The sequence below is a fragment of the Ranitomeya variabilis genome, chromosome 4, assembly GCF_051348905.1.
Source record: "Ranitomeya variabilis isolate aRanVar5 chromosome 4, aRanVar5.hap1, whole genome shotgun sequence".
NCBI classification, from domain to species: domain Eukaryota; kingdom Metazoa; phylum Chordata; class Amphibia; order Anura; family Dendrobatidae; genus Ranitomeya; species Ranitomeya variabilis.
The window spans coordinates 105,443,375-105,470,046 of NC_135235.1; the positions used below are offsets into that span (position 1 = coordinate 105,443,375).

The following is a 26,672-nucleotide window of genomic DNA, read 5'->3' on the forward strand; positions in this document are numbered from 1 at the left end:
TAAAAAAAAAACGAGGCAAAAAACAACGCTTTATTATCATACCGCCAAACAAAAAGTGGAATAACACGCGATCAAAAAGATGGATATAAATAATCATGGTACCGCTGAAAACGTCATCTTGTCCCGCAAAAAACGAGCTGCCATACAGCATCATCAAAGAAAAAATAAAAGTTATAGTCCTCAGAATAAAGCAACGCAAAAATATTTATTTTTTCTATAAAATAGTTTTTATCGTATAAAAGCGCCAAAACATAGTAAAATGATATAAATGAGGTATCGCTGTAATCGTACTGACCCGAAGAATAAAACTGCTTTATCCATTTTACCAAATGCAGAATGGTATAAACGCCTCCCCCAAAAGAAATTCATGAATAGCTGGTTTTTAGTCATTCTGCCTCACAAAAATCGGAATAAAAAGCGATCAAAAAATGTCACGTGCCCGAAAATGTTACCAATAAAAACATCAACTCATCCCGCAAAAAACAAGACCTCACATGACTCTGTGCACCAAAATATGGAAAAATTATAGCTCTCAAAATGTGGTAACGCAAAAAATATTTTTTGCAATAAAAAGCGTCTTTCAGTGTGTGACGGCTGCCAATCATAAAAATCCGCTAAAAAACCCACCATAAAAGTAAATCAAACCCCTCTTCATCACCCCCTTAGTTACGGAAAAATTAAAAAATTAATCGCCGTACTCAGGACAAATTGTACAACAACTTTTGGGGTCTATTTTCTCCTGTTACCCTTGGTAAAATAAAACAAATTGGAGCTGAAGTAAATTTCTTGTGAAAAAAAGTTAAATGTTCATTTTTATTTAAACATTCCAAAAATTCCTGTGAAACACCTGAAGGGTTATTAAACTTCTTGAATGTGGTTTTGAGCACCTTGAGGGGTGCAGTTTTTAGAATGGTGTCACACTTGGTTATTTTCTATCATATAGACCCCTCAAAATGACTTTAAATTCGATGTGGTCCCTTAAAAAAAATAGTGTTGTAAAAATGAGAAATTGCTGGTCAAATTTAACCCTTATAACTCCCTCACAAAAAAAAATTTTGGTTCCAAAATTGTGCTGATGTAAAGTAGACATGTGGGAAATGTTACTGATTAAGTATTTTGTGTGACATATCTCTGTGATTTAATTGCATAAAAATTCAAAGTTGGAAAATTGCGAAATTTTCAAAATGTTCGCCAAATTTCTACTTTTTTCACAAATAAATGCAGGTAAAATCAAAGAAATTTTACCACTATCATGAAGAACAATATGTCACGAGAAAACAGTGTCAGAATCACCGGGATCCATTGAAGCGTTCCAGAGTTATAACCTCATAAAGGGACAGTGGTCAGAATTGTAAAAATTGGCCTGGTCATTAACGTGCAAACCACCCTTGGGGGTAAAGGGGTTAAGGAATGAAGGTCAGTCAGTCCGAAAAATTGGCATAACTTTGAAAGTGTCTCCAAGTGCAGTGTCAAAAACCATCAGGCGCTACAAAGAAACTGGCTCACATGAGGACCACCCCAGGAAAGGAAGACCAAGAGTCACCTCTGCTTCTGAGGATAAGTTTATCCAAGTCACCAGCCTCAGAAATCGCAGGTTAATAGCAGCTCAGATTAGAGACCAGGTCAATGCCACAAAGAGTTCTAGCAGCAGACACATGATTAACAACAACTGTTAAGAGGAGACTTTGTGCAGCAGGCCTTTATGGTAAAATAGCTGCTAGGAAACCACTGCTAAGGACAAGCAACAAGCAGAAGAGACTTCTTTGGGCTAAAGAACACAAGGAATGGACATTAGACCTGTGGAAATCTGTGCTTTGGTCTGATGAGTCCAAATTTGAGAACTTTGGTTCCAACCACCGTGTCTTTGTGCGACGCAGAAAAGGTGAACGGATGGACTCTACATGCCTGGTTTCCACCGTGAAGCATGGAGGAGGAGGTGTGATGGTGTGGGGGTGCTTTGCTGGTGACACTATTGGGGATTTATTCAAAATTGAAGGCATACTGAACCAGCATGGCTACCACAGCATCTTGAGGCGGAATGCTATTCCATCCGGTTTGCGTTTAGTTGGACCATCATTTGTTTTTCAACAGGACAATGACCCCAAACACACCTCCAGTGTGTAAGGGCTTTTAGACAAAGAAGGAGAGTGATGGGGTGCTACGCCAGATGACCTGGCCTCCACAGTCACCTGACCTGAACCCAATCGAGATGGTTTGGGGTGAGCTGGACCACAGAGTGAAGGAAAAAGGGCCAACAAGTGCTAAGCATCTCTGGGAACTCCTTCAAGATTTTTGGAAAACCATTCCCGATGACTACCTCTTGAAGCTCATCAAGAGAATTCCAAGAGTGTGCAAAGCAGTCATCAAAGCAAAAGGTGGCTACTTTGAAGAACCTAGAATATAAGACATAATTTCAGTTGTTTCACACTTTTTTGTTAATTATATAATTCCACATGTGTTAACTCATAGTTTTGATGCCTTCAGTGTGAATGTACAATTTTCATAGTCCTGAAAATACAGAAAAATCTTTAAATGAGAAGGTGTGTCCAAGCTTTTGGTCTGTACTGTATATAGCGCCATTAATTCCACAGCACTTTACAGACATCATCATCGCTGTCCCCATTGGGGCTCACAATCTAAATTCCCTATCAGTATATCTTTGGAGTGTGGGAGGAAACCGAAGAACCAGAGGAAACCCACATTCTATCATTAACCATTTCCTATATTATCCTATAGACTAAACCTATTGTCATTATCCTGTACAGTACTCTATACTACTCACATTATACATTAATACTATACATGACTTATATAGTGTACATTACATCAAACGCACATCACTATTACATATAGAACCGGATGACATTATACACACATTACGGTTGATGTCTTCAGGTGCAGGGCCAAGGTAAGACAGTTCAGATCCCTACAGGTCAGATCCTAAAATTATGGCGTATCTTAGCTAATTATCCCTGTCCCTATATGGAATATCTTTTTGAGTAAAAATCCTTTATTTTTTGTTTAGCTCTGCAAATACACCAAGGTTTTGCCTGGATCCCGGCTATCGCTTTGTTTCTTTTTGAGGCTAAGCTGCTTAGCTGTGCGCATGAGTCTCTTTGAGGACTAATATATACTAAATGCTCCTGACTTCATCCAATGTTCCTCTTCGTTAGACTTTCTTATAGTATTTCCTACAGCAGTCTGGGATCGAACAACAAAGTTTATTGGTTTACATCTACTGTAGTGCCTGCTCCATTTCTATATTATGTGACCCAGCTGCTGATCCTGACTGTTGTGAATTAGACTTTTTTGGCTCCCTCTTGTGGTCACTAGTGATATGACTCTGGGATTGTCTTTCCTCAGTTTGGCATCCACCTGGGTCGTTAGTCCAGGGGTGTTGCTATATGAACTTCCTGAATCCTCAGTCTGGTGCCTGGCATAGTTGTAATCAGTCCTTTCTGTTTGCTCCTGTCTGCTGCTCCTGGTTCCTGCAAAATTAAGCTAAGTCCTGCTTCCTTGTTTTTTGGTTAATTGCTTTGCTCTTATTTTTTGTCCAGCTTGTACTAAATGTGATTCCTGATTTTGCTGGAAGCTCTAGGGGGCTGGTATTCTCCCCCCGGGCCGTTAGACGGTTCGGGGGTTCTTGAATATCCAGCGTGGAAATTTTGATAGGGTTTTTGCTGACCGTATAAGTCATCTTACTATATTCTGCTATTAGTCAGTGGGCCTCTCTTTGCTAAATACCTAGTTCATTCTTACGTTTGTCTTTTCTTCTTACCTCACCGTTATTATTTGTTGGGGGCTTGTATCCAACTTTTGGGGTCTTTTCTCTGGAGGCAAGAAAGGTCTATCTTTTCCCTTCTAGGGTTAGTTAGTTCTCCGGCTGGCGCGAGACGTCTAGAACCAACGTAGGCACGTTCCCCGGCTGCTGCTATTTGTGGTGCTAGGATTAGATATATGGTCAGCCCAGTTACCACTGCCCTATGAGCTGTTTTTTTGTGTTTGCAGACTTGGTATTTACTTCTGAGACCCTCTGCCATTGGGGTCATAACAGTATGCCAGGCCAAAGTTGAATGTTTAATGCATTGCAGAAGTGGGATAATAAGAAAGGAAATTCTGAGGTTTTTTTTTTTTTTTTTCCTCTCTTTCTTCCTCCCCTTTACCTCTGAGTGGCTTAAGCTTGCTGCAGACATGAATGTCCAGACTTTGATTACAAGTGTGGATCAGCTTGCTGCTCGTGTGCAGGGCATACAAGATTTTGTTACCAGTAGTCCAATGTCTGAACCTAAAATACCTATTCCTGAACTGTTCTCTGGAGACCGATTTAAGTTTAGGAATTTCAGGAATAATTGTAAATTGTTTCTATCTCTGAGACCCCGTTCGTCTGGAGACTCAGCTCAGCAAGTTAAAATTGTTATCTCTTTCTTGCGGGGCGACCCTCAGGATCGGGCTTTCTCGCTAGCGCCAGGAGATCCGGCATTGGCGAATATTGATGCGTTTTTTCTGGCGCTCGGATTGCTTTACGAGGAACCCAATCTTGAAATTCAGGCAGAAAAAGCCTTGCTGGCTATTTCTCAGGGCCAGGATGAAGCTGAAGTGTATTGCCAAAAATTTCGGAAATGGTCCGTGCTTACTCAGTGGAATGAGTGTGCTCTGGCCGCAAATTTCAGAAATGGCCTTTCTGAAGCCATTAAGAATGTGATGGTGGGTTTCTCCATTCCTACAAGTCTGAATGATTCCATGGCGCTGGCTATTCAAATTGATCGGCGTTTGCGGGAGCGCAAAACTGCTAATCCTCTGGTGGTGTTGTCTGAACAAACACCTGATTTGATGCAATGTGATAGAATTCAGACTAGAAATGAACGGAAAAATCATAGACGTCAGAATGGGTTGTGTTTTTACTGTGGTGATTCTACACATGTTATATCAGCATGCTCTAAACGCCTAACAAGGGTTGTTAGCCCAGTCGCCATTGGTAATTTGCAACCTAAATTTATTTTGTCTGTGACTTTAATTTGCTCATTGTCTTCCTACCCTGTTATGGCGTTTGTGGATTCAGGTGCTGCCCTGAGTCTTATGGATCTGTCATTTGCCAAGCGCTGTGGTTTTGTTCTTGAGCCGTTGGTAAATCCTATCCCTCTTAGAGGTATTGATGCTACGCCATTGGCGGAAAATAAACCGCAGTTTTGGACACAGGTAACCATGTGCATGACTCCTGAACATCGGGAAGTGATTCGTTTTCTTGTTCTGCATAAAATGCATGATTTGGTCGTTTTGGGTCTGCCATGGTTACAGACCCATAATCCAGTCTTGGATTGGAAGGCAATGTCTGTGTCAAGTTGGGGCTGTCAGGGAATTCATGGTGATTCCCCGCCGGTGTCTATTGCTTCCTCTACTCCTTCGGAAGTTCCTGAGTATTTGTCTGATTATCAGGATGTATTCAGCGAGTCCAGGTCCAGTGCTCTTCCTCCTCATAGGGACTGTGACTGTGCTATAGATTTGATTCCAGGTAGTAAATTTCCTAAGGGAAGATTATTTAATCTGTCTGTACCTGAGCATACCGCAATGCGTTCGTATATCAAGGAATCTCTGGAGAAGGGGCATATCCGTCCATCCTCTTCCCCTCTTGGTGCGGGATTCTTTTTTGTGGCCAAGAAGGACGGATCTTTGAGACCTTGTATTGACTATCGGCTTCTGAATAAAATCACTGTTAAATTTCAATATCCTTTGCCTCTGTTGTCGGACTTGTTTGCCCGGATTAAAGGTGCCAAGTGGTTCACCAAGATAGATCTTCGTGGTGCGTACAACCTAGTGCGCATTAAGCAAGGAGATGAATGGAAAACTGCATTTAATACGCCCGAAGGTCATTTTGAGTACTTGGTGATGCCTTTTGGGCTCTCTAATGCTCCTTCAGTGTTTCAGTCCTTTATGCATGACATTTTCTGGAAGTATCTGGATAAATTTATGATTGTTTATCTGGATGATATTCTGTTTTTTTCTGATGATTGGGACTCGCATGTGGAGCAGGTCAGGATGGTGTTTCAGGTTTTGCGTGAGAATGCTTTGTTTGTTAAGGGCTCAAAGTGTCTCTTTGGAGTACAGAAGGTTCCCTTTTTGGGTTTTATTTTTTCCCCTTCTGCGGTGGAGATGGACCCAGTCAAGGTCCGAGCTATTCATGATTGGACTCAACCCACGTCAGTTAAGAGTCTTCAGAAGTTCTTGGGTTTTGCTAACTTCTACCGTCGTTTTATCGCTAATTTTTCTAGCGTTGTTAAACCTTTGATGGATATGACCAAGAAAGGTTCTGATGTTGCTAACTGGGCTCCTGCAGCCGTGGAAGCTTTCCAAGAGTTGAAGCGCCGGTTTACTTCGGCGCCTGTTTTGTGCCAGCCTGATGTCTCACTTCCCTTTCAGGTTGAAGTGGATGCTTCTGAGATTGGGGCAGGGGCCGTTTTGTCGCAGAGAGGCCCTGGTTGCTCTGTAATGAGACCATGTGCTTTTTTCTCTAGGAAGTTTTCGCCTGCTGAGCGGAATTATGATGTTGGCAATCGGGAGTTGTTGGCCATGAAGTGGGCATTTGAGGAGTGGCGTCATTGGCTCGAGGGTGCTAAGCATCGTGTGGTGGTCTTGACTGATCACAAAAATCTGATGTATCTCGAGTCTGCTAAACGCCTGAATCCTAGACAGGCCCGTTGGTCATTGTTTTTCTCCCGTTTTGACTTTGTGGTCTCGTATTTACCAGGTTCAAAGAATGTGAAGGCTGATGCTCTTTCAAGGAGCTTTGTGCCTGACTCTCCTGGAGTCGCAGAACCAGTTGGTATTCTTAAAGAGGGAGTAATCTTGTCAGCCATTTCTCCGGATTTGCGACGTGTGTTGCAGAGATTTCAGGCTGGTAGACCTGACTCTTGTCCACCTGACAGACTGTTTGTTCCTGATAAGTGGACCAGCAGAGTCATTTCCGAGGTTCATTCCTCGGTGTTGGCAGGGCATCCGGGAATTTTTGGCACCAGAGATTTGGTGGCCAGATCCTTCTGGTGGCCTTCCTTGTCACGGGATGTGCGGTCATTTGTGCAGTCCTGTGGGACTTGTGCTCGAGCTAAGCCTTGCTGTTCTCGTGCCAGCGGGTTGCTCTTGCCCTTGCCTGTCCCGAAGAGGCCTTGGACACACATTTCCATGGATTTCATTTCAGATCTTCCGGTGTCTCAGGGCATGTCTGTCATCTGGGTGGTATGTGATCGCTTTTCCAAGATGGTCCATTTGGTATCTTTGCCTAAGCTGCCTTCCTCTTCCGATCTGGTTCCTTTGTTCTTTCAGAATGTGGTTCGCTTACACGGCATTCCTGAGAATATCGTGTCTGACAGAGGATCCCAGTTTGTTTCCAGGTTCTGGCGATCCTTTTGTGCTAAGATGGGCATTGATTTGTCGTTTTCGTCTGCCTTTCATCCTCAGACTAATGGACAAACGGAGCGAACTAATCAGACTCTGGAGGCTTATTTGAGGTGTTTTTGTTTCTGCAGATCAGGATGATTGGGTGACCTTCTTGCCGTTGGCTGAGTTTGCCCTTAATAATCGGGCTAGTTCCGCTACTTTGGTTTCGCCATTTTTCTGCTCTCTGGTTTCCATCCTCGTTTTTCCTCGGGACATGTGGAACCTTCTGACTGTCCTGGGGTAGATTCTGTGGTGGATAGGTTGCAGCAGATTTGGAATCATGTGGTGGACAACTTAAAGTTGTCACAGGAGAAGGCTCAGCGTTTTGCCAACCGCCGCCGCGGGGTGGGTCCCAGACTTCGTGTTGGGGATTTGGTATGGCTGTCTTCTCGATTTGTTCCTATGAAGGTCTCCTCTCCTAAATTTAAGCCTCGCTTTATCGGTCCTTACAAGATATTGGAAATCCTTAATCCTGTGTCCTTTCGCTTGGATCTTCCGGTGTCGTTTTCCATTCACAACGTGTTCCATAGGTCTTTGTTGCGGCGGTACGTTGTACCTGTGGTTCCTTCTGTTGAGCCTCCTGCTCCGGTGTTGGTTGAGGGCGAGTTGGAGTACGTGGTGGAGAAGATCTTGGATTCTCGTCTCTCCAGGCGGAGGCTTCAGTATCTGGTCAAGTGGAAGGGCTATGGTCAGGAGGATAATTCCTGGGTGGTTGCCTCTGATGTGCATGCGGCCGATTTAGTTCGTGCCTTTCACGCTGCTCATCCTGATCGCCCTGGTGGTCTTGGTGAGGGTTCGGTGACCCCTCCTTAAAGGGGGGGTACTGTTGTGAATTAGACTTTTTTGGCTCCCTCTTGTGGTCACTAGTGATATGACTCTGGGATTGTCTTTCCTCAGTTTGGCACCCACCTGGGTCGTTAGTCCAGGGGTGTTGCTATATGAACTTCCTGAATCCTCAGTCTGGTGCCTGGCATAGTTGTAATCAGTCCTTTCTGTTTGCTCCTGTCTGCTGGTCCTGGTTCCTGCAAAATTAAGCTAAGTCCTGCTTCCTTGTTTTTTGGTTAATTGCTTTGCTCTTATTTTTTGTCCAGCTTGTACTAAATGTGATTCCTGATTTTGCTGGAAGCTCTAGGGGGCTGGTATTCTCCCCCCGGGCCGTTAGACGGTTCGGGGGTTCTTGAATATCCAGCGTGGAAATTTTGATAGGGTTTTTGCTGACCGTATAAGTCATCTTACTATATTCTGCTATTAGTCAGTGGGCCTCTCTTTGCTAAATACCTAGTTCATTCTTACGTTTGTCTTTTCTTCTTACCTCACCGTTATTATTTGTTGGGGGCTTGTATCCAACTTTTGGGGTCTTTTCTCTGGAGGCAAGAAAGGTCTATCTTTTCCCTTCTAGGGTTAGTTAGTTCTCCGGCTGGCGCGAGACGTCTAGAACCAACGTAGGCACGTTCCCCGGCTGCTGCTATTTGTGGTGCTAGGATTAGATATATGGTCAGCCCAGTTACCACTGCCCTATGAGCTGTTTTTTTGTGTTTGCAGACTTGGTATTTACTTCTGAGACCCTCTGCCATTGGGGTCATAACACCTGACCTCGTCTTCTCATGTTCTGTTCCTAACCTCTGCTAGCTCATGATTTACAATTAAACACTGCCAGCCTCAATTTATAAAATGCTTAGCTACTAGTCCTCCATATAGAAGCATTCCATTGGGGTACTCACCTTATAGAAATATAAAAATCAAACAAGGAGTACAAATATACAGCACATGGACTTGTGCTATTCGTTTGTACTCCGTCCGATCTATATGCTTTTAATTAAAGAAGATTCATATATTTTTACCTGGGGAGTGCAGCAACAGAATTTTTCTATATGGAGTATTTTGTCTACTGCTGAGCATCACCGAAGACATATGTTGGGTACATCTTCTACAATATGAGGATGGTGGAAGAGTGGTGCCAGCATTTCTTGCTTTTTGATTTCCAGCCCTCTGCCATAATTCAGTCTATTTAGGCACCAGATGACAGACAGCATTTTAATGGTGACAGGTTCCCTTTAAAGAGAATCTGTCACCCGTGCAACGTATATGACCTATTAATATGGGCATACAGGTAAGAGAAATGTTACACTAGTCCTTCCTGTATGCCTCATATTAATGGTCTTGTTGCTGAGAAATGTTATACTCTCTCTTTATGTTAATGACTTCTTTCAGGCTCCGGGGCGTGTGGTGCCTAGAAGAAATCTCTGCCTCCTGTCTTCATTGTAATACTTACCTCCTCCCATCAACATTAATTACGGCCCCAGGATCTTGCGCCTGTGCCCTGCGCTCCCTCAGAAATACACACCTCATCCTCCCTTCTGTAGGCACTGCACTCAGGGATCTTCTGCACAGGAGCCAGCATACCACTGTGACTTCCGGTGTGCACGTTGGTAATATGCTCTCTGCACGTCCTCCCTCGCTGCACACTCATTGCTAGGAACCATGTGTACATAGCAATGACTATACAGGGAGAAAGTGGGGATAGCATCTTATCGGTGCACAAACCAGAGGTCACTGGAGCGGAAGTCGCCTGTGCAGAAGATCCCTGAATGCAGTGCCTACAGAAGGGAGGATGAGGTATGTATTTTTGAGGGGACACAGGTGCAGGATTCTGGGGCCGTAACTGACGCTAATAGGAGGGGGGTAGTATTACAATTTAGAAAAGGGGCAGAGATTTCTTCTAGGCACTGCATGCCCCGAAGCCTGGAAGAAATCATTAACATAAAGACAAAATATAACATTTCTCAGTAACAAGACCATTAATATGAGGCATACAGGTTGGTCTAGTGTAACATTTCTATTACCTGTATGCCCATATTAATAGGTCATATACATCCCAGGGGTGACAGATTCCCTTTAAATAGTGCACAAGGGATCAAATAGAGAAGCAATCCAATGGAGTATACTGAAAAAACTAATAGTACTGCTTTCACAAGGCTCAATATGACTGTATATCCGCATTAATATTATGGAACCAGTACCCCCTCTTTGGTCAAGATAACAGTGAAATATATCTGTAATTTCTACATGAAAAAAAACACATAAAAAATGTGAACTTGCAAACATGGTCTCTAAAATATTTAATACTTATTCATTAAATAGTCTTGCCAAAGACCAACATATGAAGGACCCATGTAAAAACAAGAAGGCCAAGAAACATTCCCTCCAGGGGTGTTGTATATACCTTATAAAATAAATACAAATATTGTGGTACAAATCTTGATCTAAATATGTAATACCTATATGGAAGATTCTAGGGATCAAAACATGATCATAGCACAACCTTTTTGTACATCAAATGACATAATGAATAGGAATGGTCTCTCCCAAATCCTATTGGTTTCTCCGGTAATTGTTCAGAATAGCGGAGACCAACAAAATTGATATACTAGGAACAAGTATTCTCTGACGCGTTTCCTCGTATTTCAGAATTCATCAGGGGAGTGGGGAATACTTCATCCAGTGGAAAAATTCGAGGGTGTCCTACTGCTGCTCACGGGAAACGGAACATAGTATACCTCATAGAGTACTTACTCCAAGTAAATTTAAATATGTGCGAGCCAGAATCATCAATGCATCACTTCCTGGTATATCGGCGTGTCATGGTCTATAGAGCGCATGGTGAAACGTGAGGCTCACTATCAGCGCGTTACATCCGGTACATGGATTGCATCATGAGACGCACACATGACCATCAGGTTTATGGTACACATTCTGCTTTAATGTACAGTACAGTACATATGGATCGAAATTTTGAAAAATGTGAAATATCTGTGTGAATAAATGAGTATGCTATGAATTTCCAAATCTGCAGAAAGCTTATTATGTAGCACAATTTAAAGGAAAGTCCACGTGTAACACATGCGCATTTTACTGCAGAAATATAGCAGATCTGCAGCAATATCCAAAGAGGTATTTTTCTACCAAACGTGATCTAAATCTAATGTGTCCTACTGTGGCACTGTGGCCAAAGGGCAACAGATACAGGGCCATGACCACAATATGGATGTTAAAATGCACCTGTAGTCCACAAATTGATCCTGAACACTTCGCAATGAAATAATATATACAGTGTAAAATACACAGTACACTTTGAAGAACCAAAAGGGCTTAAGAGGGCTAGAATATCAAAAGCTAAAGCCACATTTAGAAAATCTATTAACCGTCACACAATGAATTAGAAGAGTAGAGGGATTTTCCAGTATCACAATATTGATGGCTTACCGTTAGAAAAGGCCATCAATATCAGAACATTAGGGGTCAACTCTCAGTACCCCTTCCGATCAGTGGTGGACACACCATTGGTGCTCCTGCACAGGGGCCCAGGAGGTAAGGGGGCCACTTCTACCTCTAAAGCAAGTGTAACTGTGCTACTGGGTTGCAGAGGGGCCATATAGTTCTTGCTCAATTAATGGGACAAAGCTGCACTGTGATACCCAGCACAGCGTCTACTAGGTAGACACCATGCAGATACACAGAGCAGAACATTTAAAAGACCACGGTACCTTTTAACAGCTGATCAATTGGGCTCTAAAAGACATACCCTTAGTATGGGCCACCTATCTAATAATTATAGCCCATCTTCAGGGTAGGCAATCAACATTGTGATCCTGGAAACCTCGCTCATCTTGCTTCAGCAGCACGGTGGCTCAGTGGTTAGCACTGCAGCCTTGCAGCGCTGGAGTTCTGGGTTCAAACCCCACCAAGGACAACATCTGCAAAGTGTTTGTATGTTCTCTCTGTGTTTGCGTGGGTTTCCTCCGGGCACTCCGGTTTCCTCCCACATTCCAAAGACATACTGATAGGGAATTTAGATTGTGAGCCCCAATGGGGACAGTGATGATAATGTGTGCAAACTGTAAAGCGATGCCGAATATGTTAGCGTTATATAAAAATAACAAATAAAAAGATAAAAAAAAGATTCAGCTGGTATTAGCGCATCTGGCTATGGCTTTCTTGACCTTATTGAATGCTGTTCGCAGGAAATAAATTTAATATATAATATTTGAAGTAGAAAACAGGAAGAATTGCAATCTGTCCTCCATGTTCTCTGCAGAAGGCAGCAGGGAATACTGAAGCATCAGAATATTCCTTATCTATAATATTTCTTAATGTATCAAAGGAGAGTTCATAGTTCATAACTTTTTTCAATTACGCAAAAAGTTATGAAGTATAGAACAGGTTTGAGAAAACATGACAAAGCCTCACTGCACCAGTGCAGAAGCATTTGGTGTATGAGGTAATGTAATCCCATTTCTGGGAATGAGAGACCGGCCTTGTATTCTTCTCTAGGGCACAGACAGACCATCTGGGGAAGCACCGTAATATAAATGATCTCTCAGCACCCTAACCTGTCATACACATGCAGGTATCACATATCTGTACGGTAAGAGGTTTAGGACTCTGGATTCTTTTGTCAGGCTTCATTGTGGCCCTTCTAATCAGTATTTCTGCATATGGAGTAAAAGACTCACTGCCGGCTGTGGATAATGGACCATGGAAGGCAGTGGGGGGTCTTAAAACTTTTTAATTAAGTACTTTTTTGGTACAATCCATGATATCACAAATTTGACTAAAACCTTAAAGGGATCATCAACTTTACATATTGTAATTCACGTTTTCAGGGAACACTAAATCTAGTGTTGGCTGTCTATCAGTCCCACAGAAATGGAACTCAGCGGCAGGGTACATGCACTTTGGGGGAATTTAGATTTCCTGAAATGGTAAAAAATGTGGCTAACTATATACAAATGTTCAGTTTCAGCTCATTAGAGTCAGTCTACAAAAGACTAACGGAGGTGGTACTTGTAACCTCCCAGATTATCCACTGTGAACCTGGTTATTCTTCTTGTTTTAGAGCAGGGGTCACCAACCTTTGGCTCGGGAACCTCATGTGGCTCATGGGTCCGTGATGTGTGGCTTGTGGCTGTCTACCAACTTTATGTACTAGCACCAGGTCTAGCAAATGACTATGAAGAGCAGGTACCTAAATGGTGATTTTTGTGAGTAGCTTCGCATGGAAGAGCAGATCTGGATGTGCATTTTCTGGTCATGGGGGTGGAGAGCTAAATGTGGTAAACTGAAGATAGGATGACACTACCAGATAAAGACTGGTACATGAAGCTGGATGCGATTGTGTGGTGAGTGTCCTTGATACGAGAATACCAGATAGAGGTAAGGTGAGAACCCTTGGATGTAAGTATGCTGCCTATAAGACAGTAGGGCACAAGAACTCGGTGTAATTTCTGAGGGTCAAACTTTGACTGTCATTGTACCAGTAATAGTTGACTCTTTGTGTCACTAATCTGGGTTGGCACTGAATGTGGCTGGTGCCCATCTTTCAGAGCTGAATATACCTATTTGGTTAAAGGGAACCTGTCACCAGTTTTGTCATATATCAACTAAAACTATCATGTTATTCAGCACCTGTGCTGCAATCCAGAAATGTTTATATAACCCCCTTATCCCCCCTTGTATACACCCCAAAAACCTTTTTAACTTCTTTCCAACATCGGGCGTAATAGTACGCCGATGTCGGACATCTTTTCCGGCACATGTCAGCTATTTTGAACAGCTGACATGTGCTTCTAACAGCTGTGGGTGGAATCATGATCCAGCCGCGGCTGTTAACCCGTTTAATGCCACTATTAATCTTTAACAGCGGCATGTAACACATGCTTCCAGCAAACGTGCCGGAAATCCCGCCCATTGGTGACCTCGTCACCTAATCGCAGGTCAACGATGGGTCGGCATGACAACCAGAGGTCTCCAGCAGACCTCTATGGTTGTCACTGCTGGATTGATATGAGCGCCGACCACTGCTCATAGCAATCTGGCAAGATTGCAAGTGAGCAATTCTGCTACATACAGGCGATCTGATCATCGCCTGTATGTAACAGAGCTGATCGGATTATGGCAGCTTCTAGTTTCCCATGGAGACTATTGAAGCATTTCAGAAGTTTAAAAAAAATATTTTTTAAAATATTAAAAGAATAAAAAAAATATAATAGTTCAAATCACCCCCCTTTTGCCCCATTCAAAATAAAACAATAAAAAAAAATCAAACATACATATATTTGGAATCGCCGCATTCAGAATCTCCCGCTCTATGAATATAAAACAAGAATTAACCCAATCGCTAAACGGCGTAACAATAAAAAAAATCAAAATGCCAGAACTACGTTTTTTTGGTTGCAGCAATTAAAATACAATAAAGGGCGTTCAAAAGATCGTATCTGCACCAAAGTATAGGAAAATGGAACAATTTTTTTTTCTTTAAAACACTTTGCAATTTTTTTTCACCACTTAGATAAAAAAGAACCTAGACATGTTTGGTGTCTATGAACTCATAATGACCAGGAGAATCATATTCGCAGCTCAGTTTTAGCATTTATTGAAAACGGTGAAAAACAAAAACAAAAAATCACTGTGGGATTGCACTGTTGTTTCAATTTCACCGCACTTAGAATTTTTTTCCCCATTTTCCAGTGCTTGATATGATAAAACCAATGGTGTCGTTCAAAAGTACAACTCGTCCCAAAACAAACAAGCCCTCACATGGCCACATTGACCGAAAAATAAAAAAGTTATGGCTTTGGGAAGAAGGGGAGCAAAAAACGAAAATACATCTGGGGGTTAAGGGGTTAAGTTCTCCCGCGCTGCACGGTAAGTCAGTTGGTCTGGTCCGATGGGTGTGGTTTCGGGCTTCTCCATTCCTTTCCTCAGCTGCTGCTCACTGTCCTCCTTTTTCAAGTGACATGGATGATGGCACGCATAATCCACATTGCGAAATTTTGCGTCTGCGCACTATGATTTGATCTAGTGCGGGTTCGTGCACACTTATGTTTTCGTCTCTGACCGCATTTAATTAATAAGATGCTGCCTTTGTCTGTACGTAGTGATTCAAGTATATAGTGCCAAGTACTGCTCCTATAAGGGGGGGTGGACCACTCTTTAATAATTGGCTATTTGAGTGCACAACCCCTTTTAAGGGGATGTCCCTACATAATTTATCACTGCCAGTGGTGACTGGACAGGGTCAGTGTATGCACCTCTAACCAATTGTCAATTTAAAAAGGCAGTCCAATGCACCTTTTTCCATCCCTTCATTCCTACCTGACTATCACAATCTGGTAGTTCCCTGTAGTTGAGCCTCGTCTTCGATTCTCCCAGAAGCCATCTAGATTTTCAGATTTCACCCTACATTATATTTCTTTAAGCTCCGCTATGAATCCCATGATTCAGCTACAGAAAGAAAAATTCTGCTTGCTATTGTAACACCGTGATTATCCTTTCCTCTATATTCTTCTAAAGCTGACCATACATATTAGATGTGGTAGGCCAAACGCTGATCGTTCAGATGACAGCCATCACAGCTTACTCTCTCATACACCGGCTCGTTCTCATGTGTTCTCGATGAGAAAGCTGCCTGCTGACATGTCAGGTAGGTGGGGTGGCTTAACTCTAGGAGAACCATGAGATCGTCAGGACATTCTCAATTGACTTCTTCCTTGACAATCAGTCGGCTGGCTCCCTCATACACATTAGACCATTGGCTGAACCCGACGATATTGGCGGGTATGGCCAACATTTGTCTAAAGTGTATGGGGCCCTTAAGTCTTATCTTATGCAGCAATGCAAATACGAAAAAGGTGTATATAAAAAGTAAAAGATCTTTACTGTAGGGAACAGTAGTTACTAAACATGACAAAGTTGAACTATCATTTTAAATAGAGCAGATTTACAATCTCTCATACATAAAAAAGGGAATGTACATTCTGCCAAGTTTTCAGGGAAGATCACATATGTCACCAGCATGTTCTCAAAACGTCACGTTAGCAAACTTTTTTCACATCATTCAAGTTCTGGACACATGGTGTACACATTTCTTGCTATTAAAGTGTGCTGCTCTGCATTCTTTAAACTGTCTGTACCTGTCACAATAAACTTTATCTTAAAGGGGTTTCCCAGGACTTTTATTTTGATGACCTAGCCTTAGGATAGGTCATCAATATCTGATCAGTGGGGATGTGACACCCGGCACCCCATGATGATAGCTATTCCCGATGTCGACAGAGGCCAGATGTGCTAACTTGTGGGGCTGCACAGCTCAGTCAACGGGATAGTGGCCGTGACTGGGTACTCAAATTAACATGAGACAGATGTGCAGTACCTGGCAGCGCTTGCATTTGAAATCACACAGGCCCATGCTGTCCCCGTACCCAAGAACTAGATGCAATATATTACTAATATTACCCTGGATGGAGGAAAGCAAGATTTACTACAAGACCAATATTTCTAATGATACCCGTGGCCTGGTGGGGTAAGTGACGGAGTCAGCGACTTTGTGCTCCATCACAACTCTTAACAGTATGGTACAGTGTCTTGAGAACACAGATTCTGCTAACAACGTAGCAGACAAGGCAGCCCATGACCAGACAGGCCCTTCTGGCATTTGCCAGAATTGCCAGATGGCCAGTCCGGCCCTGCCTGGCAGAGTACACTATGCACATCTGAGTGATACTGACACAAGAAGCAGTTGATCGGTGAGGGCTGCTGGGTGTTTTCATTTCCACTGATCAGATATTGATAACCTATTCTAAGACTAGGCCATCAATAGAAAAGTCCCAGTCAACCCCTGTAAAAAAAAAAGTAGTTTGTGTTTTTGCCTTGTTTTTTTAGCAATAGTCGGCAATTTTGCTGTGACACCACAACACTTGTGAAAATAAATGTACCAAAGTAGCTACTTTAGTTAAAGGGGTATTCCCATTTCCAAGGTCCTATCCCAATATATACCAGGTGTAATAATAGTAATATTATCAAATACCTCTAATTAGAAATGTAGTATAGTTTTTCTGATTTGCTATGTCTCTTTCCTCATGTTCAAGCATTGCATGACCTTAGGTATCCATGGTTATGACCACTGATATAGTGACAGATAGTTAGCTAGTTGCTAGTGGTCGTAACCATGGGTACCTAAGGTCCAGCAATGCCTGCACATGAGGAAAGAGACATAAGACATTTCTAATCGGAGGTATTCGATAACATTATTATTATTACACCTATTACATATATATTGGGAAAAGACCTTGGGAATGGCAGTACCCCATTAAATTATAAAATTTATTTCAGTCAGCACTAAACTACTATGATGTAGAAAGCCATGATATCCTGCATAGGCCATGCAGGCTGCTCCCAGTAGGACAAGCAACATGAGGCATGATGATAGGACACTTAAAAAAAGATGGCTGTATCACTGGTTCCACAACCATATCAATGCAATGCAGAGCTATCAATGGACCTGAAATTTGGGGGTCTCATTACCATACATTATGCCATCCCATGCCATAAGGGGGATGACTGCGCTTTTGTGCCCGCCTCAAAAACTGGGAAAATGAGGTGAGGTAGAGCACATAGTGACCCTATATGGTTCAATAGAGTCAATGGCCCCAGTGGATACGCCTGAATCCTGTTTTTCATGACTTCCGTTAGAAGACCTGACAGTGCCACTGATGTCTGGCTAAAATATGAACCCAGACTTAAGTTGTATTAACTTTCTGCATTAGTATACAACTTTGTTTCAAATCTTATTTGGCACAACCTGGAGAATGTGGCACACGTAAACAGGCTAATGAAGCTTGCATTTGGCTTGTCTTGAAGCACACTAGTGGTACAGTTGGAATTCATTGATTTTTGCATGCAAGTGCCTACACATCCCAGATGGTATGAGTTTACAGCTCTAGATGCAGACTGATTGTGGAAGAACAGTTTTCCTGCTCATCTGGGAAATATTAAACAGTTGGTAACTGTTCTCAGCTTGCATTATGAAATGTGTCTAGGTTCAGCTTTTAATAGTCTGCCTCAAAAGTCTGCAGAATCAATCCTCAGAGTCAGGTGTATGTCATGGTTCTCAATGGCAAGAGAACGTAATAAAGCATACAAAAGGACTAGCTCTTGGAAGATGGGAACTCGAGCTGACCATGAGCTAAACCTACCGCACAACTAACAGTGGCCGGGTAGCGTACCTACGTTTTATCCCTAGATGCCCAGCGCCAGCCGGAGAACTGACTGACCCTAGCAGAGGAAAATACAGACCTGGCTTACCTCTAGAGAAATTTTCCCCAAAAGGCAGACAGTAGCCCCCACATATATTGGCGGTGATTTTAGAGGAAATTGTCATACGAAGTATGAAGATAGGTTTAGCAAATTGAGGTCCGCTTACTAGATAGTAGGAAGACAGAAAAGGGAACTTCACGGTCAGCTGAAAACCCTTTCAAAATACCATCCTGAAATTACTTTAAGACTCTAATATCAACTCATGACACCAGAGTGGCAATTTCAGCTCACAAGAGCTTCCAGCCTCAGAAATATTCAATCACAGAGAACTGGAACAAAAATGCAAAACAAACTTAGGACAACAAGTCCAACTTAGCTGATAGTTGTCTAGGAGCAGGAACATGCAACAGAAAGGCTTCTGGTAACATTGTTGGCCGGCATAGAAATGACTGAGGAGCAAGGCTAAATAGAAAACTCCCACATCCAGATGGAAAACAGGTGAACAGAGGAGATGAAGCACACAAGTGCAGTACCACCAGAAACCACCGGGGGAGCCCAGAAACCAAATTCACAACAGTACCCCCCCTCAAGGAGGGGGCACCGAACCCTCACCAGAACCACCAGGGCGATCAGGATGAGCCCTATGAAAGGCATGGACCAAATCGGAGGCATGAACATCAGAGGCTGTCACCCAAGCGTTATCCTCCTGACCGTAGCCCTTCCACTTGACCAGATACTGAAGTCTCCGTCTGGAAACACGGGAGTCCAAGATCTTCTCGACAACGTACTCCAACTCACCCTCAACCAACACCGGAGCAGGAGGCTCCACGGAAGGCACAACCGGTACCTCATACCTGCGCAACAATGACCGATGGAAGACATTATGAATAGAAAAAGATGCAGGGAGGTCCAAACGAAAGGACACAGGGTTAAGAATCTCCAATATCTTGTACGGGCCGATGAACCGAGGCTTAAACTTAGGAGAAGAAACCTTCATAGGGACAAAACGAGAAGATAACCACACCAAGTCCCCAACACAAAGACGAGGACCAACACGACGACGGCGGTTGGCAAAATGCTGAGTCTTCTCCTGGGACAACTTCAAATTGTCCACCACATGCCCCCAAATCTGATGCAACCTCTCCACCACAGCATCCACTCCAGGACAATCCGAAGACTCCACCTGACCGGAAGAGAAACGAGGATGAAACCCCGAATTACAGAAGAAAGGAGAAACCAAGGTGGCAGAACTAGCCCGATTATTGAGGGCAAACTCCGCCAAGGGCAAAAAGGCAACCCAATCATCCTGATCCGCAGACACAAAACACCTCAAATAAGTCTCCAAGGTCTGATTAGTTCGCTCGGTCTGGCCATTAGTCTGAGGATGGAAAGCAGACGAAAAAGACAAATCAATGCCCATCCTAGCACAGAACGCTCGCCAAAATCTAGACACGAATTGGGTTCCCCTGTCAGAAACGATATTCTCCGGAATACCATGCAAGCGCACCACATTTTGAAAAAACAGAGGAACCAGCTCGGATGAGGAAGGCAATTTGGGCAAGGGAACCAAATGGACCATCTTAGAGAAACGGTCACACACCACCCAGATGACAGACATCTTCTGAGAAACAGGGGGATCAGAAATAAAATCCATGGAGATGTGAGTCCAAGGCCTCTTCGGAATAGGCAAGGATAACAACAATCCACTAGCCGGATAACAACAATCCACTAGCCCGAGAACAACAAGGCTTGGCCCGAGCACAAACATCACAAGACTGCACAAAACCTCGCACATCTCGCGACAGGGAAGGCCACCAGAAGGACCTAGCCACCAAATCCCTGGTACCAAAGATTCCAGGATGACCTGCTAACGCAGAAGAATGGACCTCCGAGATGACTCTACTGGTCCAATCATCAGGAACAAACATTCTACCAGGCGGGCAACGATCAGGTCTATTTGCCTGAAACTCCTGCAAGACCCGTCGCAAGTCTGGGGAAACAGCAGATAATATCACTCCATTCTTAAGGATACCTGTAGGTTCAGAATTACCAGGGGAATCAGGCTCAAAACTCCTAGAAAGGGCATCCGCCTTCACATTTTTAGAACCTGGTAGGTAAGAAACCACAAAATTAAACCGAGAGAAAAATAACGACCAGCGCGCCTGTCTAGGATTCAGGCGCCTGGCAGACTCAAGATAAATCAAATTCTTGTGGTCGGTCAATACCACCACCTGATGTCTAGCCCCCTCAAGCCAATGACGCCACTCCTCAAAAGCCCACTTCATAGCCAAGAGCTCCCGATTACCAATATCATAATTTCGCTCAGCGGGCGAAAATTTACGAGAAAAGAACGCACAAGGTCTCATCACGGAGCAGTCGGAACTTTTCTGCGACAAAACCGCCCCAGCTCCGATTTCTGAAGCGTCAACCTCAACCTGAAAAGGAAGAGTAACATCAGGCTGACGCAATACAGGGGCGGAAGAAAAGCGGCGCTTAAGCTCCCGAAAGGCCTCCACAGCAGCAGGGGACCAATCAGCAACATCAGCACCCTTCTTAGTCAAATCAGTCAACGGTTTAGCAACATCAGAAAAACCAGTTATAAATCAACGATAAAAATTAGCAAAGCCCAAAAACTTCTGAAGACTCTTAAGAGAAGAGGGTTGCGTCCAATCACAAATAGCCTGAACCTTGACAGGGTCCATCTCAATGGAAGAGGGGGAAAAAATGTACCCCAAAAACGAAATCTTTTGAACCCCAAAAACGCACTTAGAACCCTTTACACACAAGGAATTAGAGCGCAAAACCTGAAAAACCCTCCTGACCTGTTGGACATGAGAGTCCCAGTCATCCGAAAAAATCAAAATATCATCAAGATACACAATCAAAAATTTATCCAAATAATCACGGAAAATGTCATGCATAAAGGACTGAAAGACTGAAGGGGCATTTGAAAGACCAAAAGGCATTACTAAGTACTCAAAATGGCCCTCAGGCGTATTAAATGCGGTTTTCCACTCATCCCCCTGCTTAATTCGCACCAAATTATACGCCCCACGAAGATCAATCTTAGAGAACCACTTGGCCCCCTTTATTCGAGCAAACAAATCAGTAAGCAGTGGCAAAGGATACTGATATTTAACCGTGATTTTATTCAAAAGCCGATAATCAATACACGGCCTCAAAGAGCCATCTTTTTTAGCTACAAAGAAAAAACCGGCTCCTAAGGGAGATGACGAAGGACGAATATGTCCCTTTTCCAAGGACTCCTTAATATATTCCCGCATAGCAGCATGTTCAGGCACAGATAGATTAAATAAACGACCCTTTGGAAACTTACTGCCCGGAATCAGATCTATAGTACAATCGCAATCTCTGTGCGGAGGTAGTGAACCAAGTTTAGGCTCCTCAAAAACGTCACGATAATCAGATAAAAATTCCGGAATCTCAGAGGGAATAGATGACGAAATGGAAACCAAAGGTACGTCCACATGAGTCCCCTGACATCCCCAGCTTAACACAGACATTGCTTTCCAGTCGAGGACTGGGTTATGAGATTGCAGCCATGGCAATCCAAGCACCAACACATCATGTAGATTATACAACACAAGGAAGCGAATAATCTCCTGGTGATCCGGATTAATACGCATAATTACTTGTGTCCAGTATTGTGGTTTGTTACTAGCCAATGGCGTGGAGTCAATACCCTTCAGAGGTATAGGAACTTCCAGAGGCTCTAAATCAAACCCACAGCGTTTGGCAAAGGACCAATCCATAAGACTCAAAGCGGCGCCAGAGTCGACATAGGCGTCCGCGGTAATAGACGATAAAGAGCAAATCAGGGTCACAGATAGAATAAACTTAGACTGTAAAGTGCCAATTGAAACAGACTTATCAACCTTCTTAGTACGTTTAGAGCATGCTGATATAACATGAGTTGAATCACCACAATAGAAGCATAACCCATTTTTTCGCCTAAAATTCTGTCGTTCGCTTCTGGACAGAATTCTATCACATTGCATAATCTCTGGCGCCTTCTCAGTAGACACCGCCAAATGGTGCACAGGTTTGCGCTCCCGCAAACGCCGATCAATCTGAATAGCCATTGTCATGGACTCATTCAGACCTGTAGGCACAGGGAACCCCACCATAACATCTTTAATGGCATCAGAGAGACCCTCTCTGAATTTCGCCGCCAGGGCGCACTCATTCCACTGAGTAAGCACAGACCACTTACGAAATTTTTGGCAGTATATTTCAGCCTCATCTTGCCCTTGAGACAGGGCCATTAAGGCTTTTTCAGCCTGAATTTCTAAATGAGGTTCCTCATAAAGCAACCCCAAAGCCAGGAAAAACGCATCCACATTGAGCAACGCAGGATCCCCTGGTGCCAAAGCAAATGCCCAATCCTGAGGGTTGCCCCGGAGCAAGGAAATTACAATCCTGACCTGCTGTGCAGGATCTCCAGCGGAGCGAGATCTCAGAGACAAAAATAATTTACAATTATGTTTGAAATTCTGGAAGCGAGATCTATCCGCAGAGAAAAATTCAGGTAAAGGAATTCTAGGTTCAGATGTAGGAGCATGAATAACGAAATCCTGTAAGCTTTGAACCTTCATAGCGAGATTATTCAAACCCGTAGCTAAACTCTGAGGATCCATATTAATCAGGTGAAATCAGAACCATTCAAGGATTAGAAGGAGAGAGAGACGAAGGCTGCAGTAAGCAGAGATGCTAGTGAATCAACTAATGAGCAAACTCAGGAAAAAAAAAAAAATCTCTGCAGACTTCTTTTCTCTCCTTTCTTCTGCCAATTATTTTAACTCTTGGCTGGCCAAACTGTCATGGTTCTCAATGGCAAGAGAACGTAATAAAGCATACAAAAGGACTAGCTCTTGGAAGATGGGAACTCGAGCTGACCATGAGCTAAACCTACCGCACAACTAACAGTGGCCGGGTAGCGTACCTACGTTTTATCCCTAGACGCCCAGCGCCAGCCGGAGAACTGACTGACCCTAGCAGAGGAAAATACAGACCTGGCTTACCTCTAGAGAAATTTCCCCCAAAAGGCAGACAGTAGCCCCCACATATATTGGCGGTGATTTTAGAGGAAATTGTCATACGAAGTATGAAGATAGGTTTAGCAAATTGAGGTCCGCTTACTAGATAGTAGGAAGACAGAAAAGGGAACTTCACGGTCAGCTGAAAACCCTTTCAAAATACCATCCTGAAATTACTTTAAGACTCTAATATCAACTCATGACACCAGAGTGGCAATTTCAGCTCACAAGAGCTTCCAGCCTCAGAAATATTCAATCACAGAGAACTGGAACAAAAATGCAAAACAAACTTAGGACAACAAGTCCAACTTAGCTGATAGTTGTCTAGGAGCAGGAACATGCAACAGAAAGGCTTCTGGTAACATTGTTGGCCGGCATAGAAATGACTGAGGAGCAAGGCTAAATAGAAAACTCCCACATCCAGATGGAAAACAGGTGAACAGAGGAGATGAAGCACACAAGTGCAGTACCACCAGAAACCACCGGGGGAGCCCAGAAACCAAATTCACAACAGGTGTAGTACTCAGATTGAAGCTGGCTTCTGGGCCAATTTGGTCACTCTAGGTCCAATTATATATACGCACTGTGTGGGCTAAATATGAAGTGATTCTCCAGACTTATATGATTTTCAGTATGCTTTGAAGGGAACCTATCACCTTGGAGAATGCTACTAATGTGCAGATACGCGATTAATGTGCAGGTTAATAGCATTCTGACACTGTGCTGCGCTGACACTGAGACCCCCACTACTGGCAGGAAATTAACTTTATTCCCACCCAGCAGTGTTCTACTTTCAGTCATAATGGTGCTGCCGACACAGTTTCAGTCACTGCTCGGTTTATAGATATGGCGGTCAGGGCTGCCATCAGGGCATTACTGCTCTTACTGGTGTATGGGACCCTCTTTTTGCTTCTGCTCACCGGGCCCCAGAGGCAGGATTCATCCGGTTCAGTAATTGAGTGTGCATCCTCGGATGTTAATCTTTATTAATATTGTAAATCTATTGCAGCAACAGTTAACACCAGCCAGCCAATCAGAGGCCAGCATTTGACGTTGCCAGCACATGACGTCACAGCCAAGTGCCAGCATGTCCGTGCCTCAAAAGGATGAGGAAAAGAATAGCACTGGACCGCGGTCAGGTAATCAGAAACTTTTTTTTGTACGGATATCGCAATATGGGTCCAAATTGGAGATCATATGGGACAGGATAGCAACACCTGGGGCAGGATGCAGACACCTGGGGCAGGATGGAGACACCTGGGGCAGGATGGAGACACATGGGGCAGGATGGAGACACATGGGGCAGGATGGGAGATCTTATGGGGCAGAATGGGGACACATGGGGCAGGATGGAGATACATAGGGCAGGATGGAGACACATGGGGCAAAATGGGAGCTCATGTGGGGCAGAATGGGAGATCATATGGGGCAGGATGGAGACACATGGGGTAGGACGGAGGCACATGGGGCAGGATGGAGACAAATGGAGCAGGATGGGAGATCATATGGGGCAGGATGGGAGATCATATGGGGAAGGATAGAGACACAGGAAGGAGATACCTGGGGCAGGATGGAGACACCTGGGGCAAGGATGGAAGGACACATGGGTCCAGGATGGAGATACCTGGGGGCAGGATAGAGACACATGAGGCTAGTATGGGAAGACATATGGGCTCAGGATGTAGACATATGGAGCCAGGATGGGAGGACCTATGGGGCCAGGAATGACCCACATGGAACCAGGATGGTGGATGTTATTACAGGAAGGGGCCAAAATGTGGGACATTGTTACTGTAGGGCTAATTAAGGAATGTTACCGTATTACTATTGTGATGCATTTTATTTTTGAGGATACTGTTTTCAGTGGGGGGTCCTGTTACTGTGCAGAGCTACACTATGTTTTTTTTTCTTCATCTGCTGCAATGCAGAAGTTGGGGAAAAATTGAGGTATGTACTATAGATAACTGTGTGTTATTTTCTGCAGAAACGAGTCCTGGCTGGAAGCAGTGATAGCGGTCTGTACCAGATGAAGAAGAAAAGTGAAGATGAATATCTTCAACTAGAGACGTCACTGGAGAGTCAGTGTGTTACCTATAGACTTCCACTGTACACTGCATACTATATACAGAGCTCTTGTGTTTAATATCACTGGTAAACCCTGTATTACTGTACACTGACACTATATACAGAGCTCCTGTGTATAATGGTACTGGTGATCACTGTATTACCTGCATGCTATATACAGAGCTCCTGTGTATAATGTCACTGATGATCCTTGTATTACCTGTACAATATACATTATATACAGAGTTCCTATGCATAATGTCACTGATGAGCCCCTGTATTACCCGTACACTGACAATGTATACCATGTACAGCGCTTCTGTGTATAACATCACTGGTGATCACTGTATTACCTCTACATTATACAGTATATAGAGAGCTCCTGTGTAAGTCACTGGTGAGTGCCTGCAATACCTGTTCACTTACACTATACACTGTAAATTATGTACAGCTCCTGTGTATAATGGCAATTATGGTAATATTAGTATTGTATTTTTTTTTATTAATGATCAGTATTGTAGCATTCGGTCACTAAGTGGTGGTAAAATGTGATCTGGTCATGGTGTGGCAGTTATTGGTAATTGTAAAAAAATGTATATGACACATTCCTTTAAATAAAAATAAATAAAATATACCTAAAAACAGTATTGGATATTTTAACACATTTTTAATAGGTTAGGGTAGAGTAGGGCCCTGCCAAAATAGTCTACCTTGTCATGGTGGCAGGCTTAAAAAATCTTTTGGCCAAAACAAAAGCTGACGGCTATGTATGTGATATAGTGTTCAATGGGAACTGTTAATATGTGATTGGTGAGGACATGGTGCAGAAGTGGAGTTTTTCCAAAAGAGGGCGGAGGGACTGTGGAAGGCTCGAGGGGTGGAGATGGAGCTAGAGTGGAGTCTGGGTGGAGTCTCAAGGGGCCCAAAAGTGTTGTAAGTAAGGAGCCCTGAAATTCCTGATGACAGCCCTGATGGCAGCTGTAACTGGCTCAGCATTAGGGCTGGCTGTCAGTGCCAGGGGTGCAGTTT

The 26,672-nt window shown here is 43.5% G+C and overlaps 1 long non-coding RNA gene across 1 annotated transcript in view; it reads left to right on the top strand.

Annotated features, from left to right (window-relative positions):
* Window positions 1-26,204, top strand: part of LOC143769960 (uncharacterized) — a 166,463-nt gene extending 140,259 nt beyond the window's left edge. The window contains exons 2-3 of the long non-coding RNA XR_013214513.1: window positions 24,589-24,718; window positions 25,564-26,204. This is a non-coding gene — a long non-coding RNA (uncharacterized LOC143769960). The remainder of the gene's footprint in view (window positions 1-24,588; window positions 24,719-25,563) is intronic.
* Window positions 26,205-26,672: the final 468 nt, after the last annotated feature.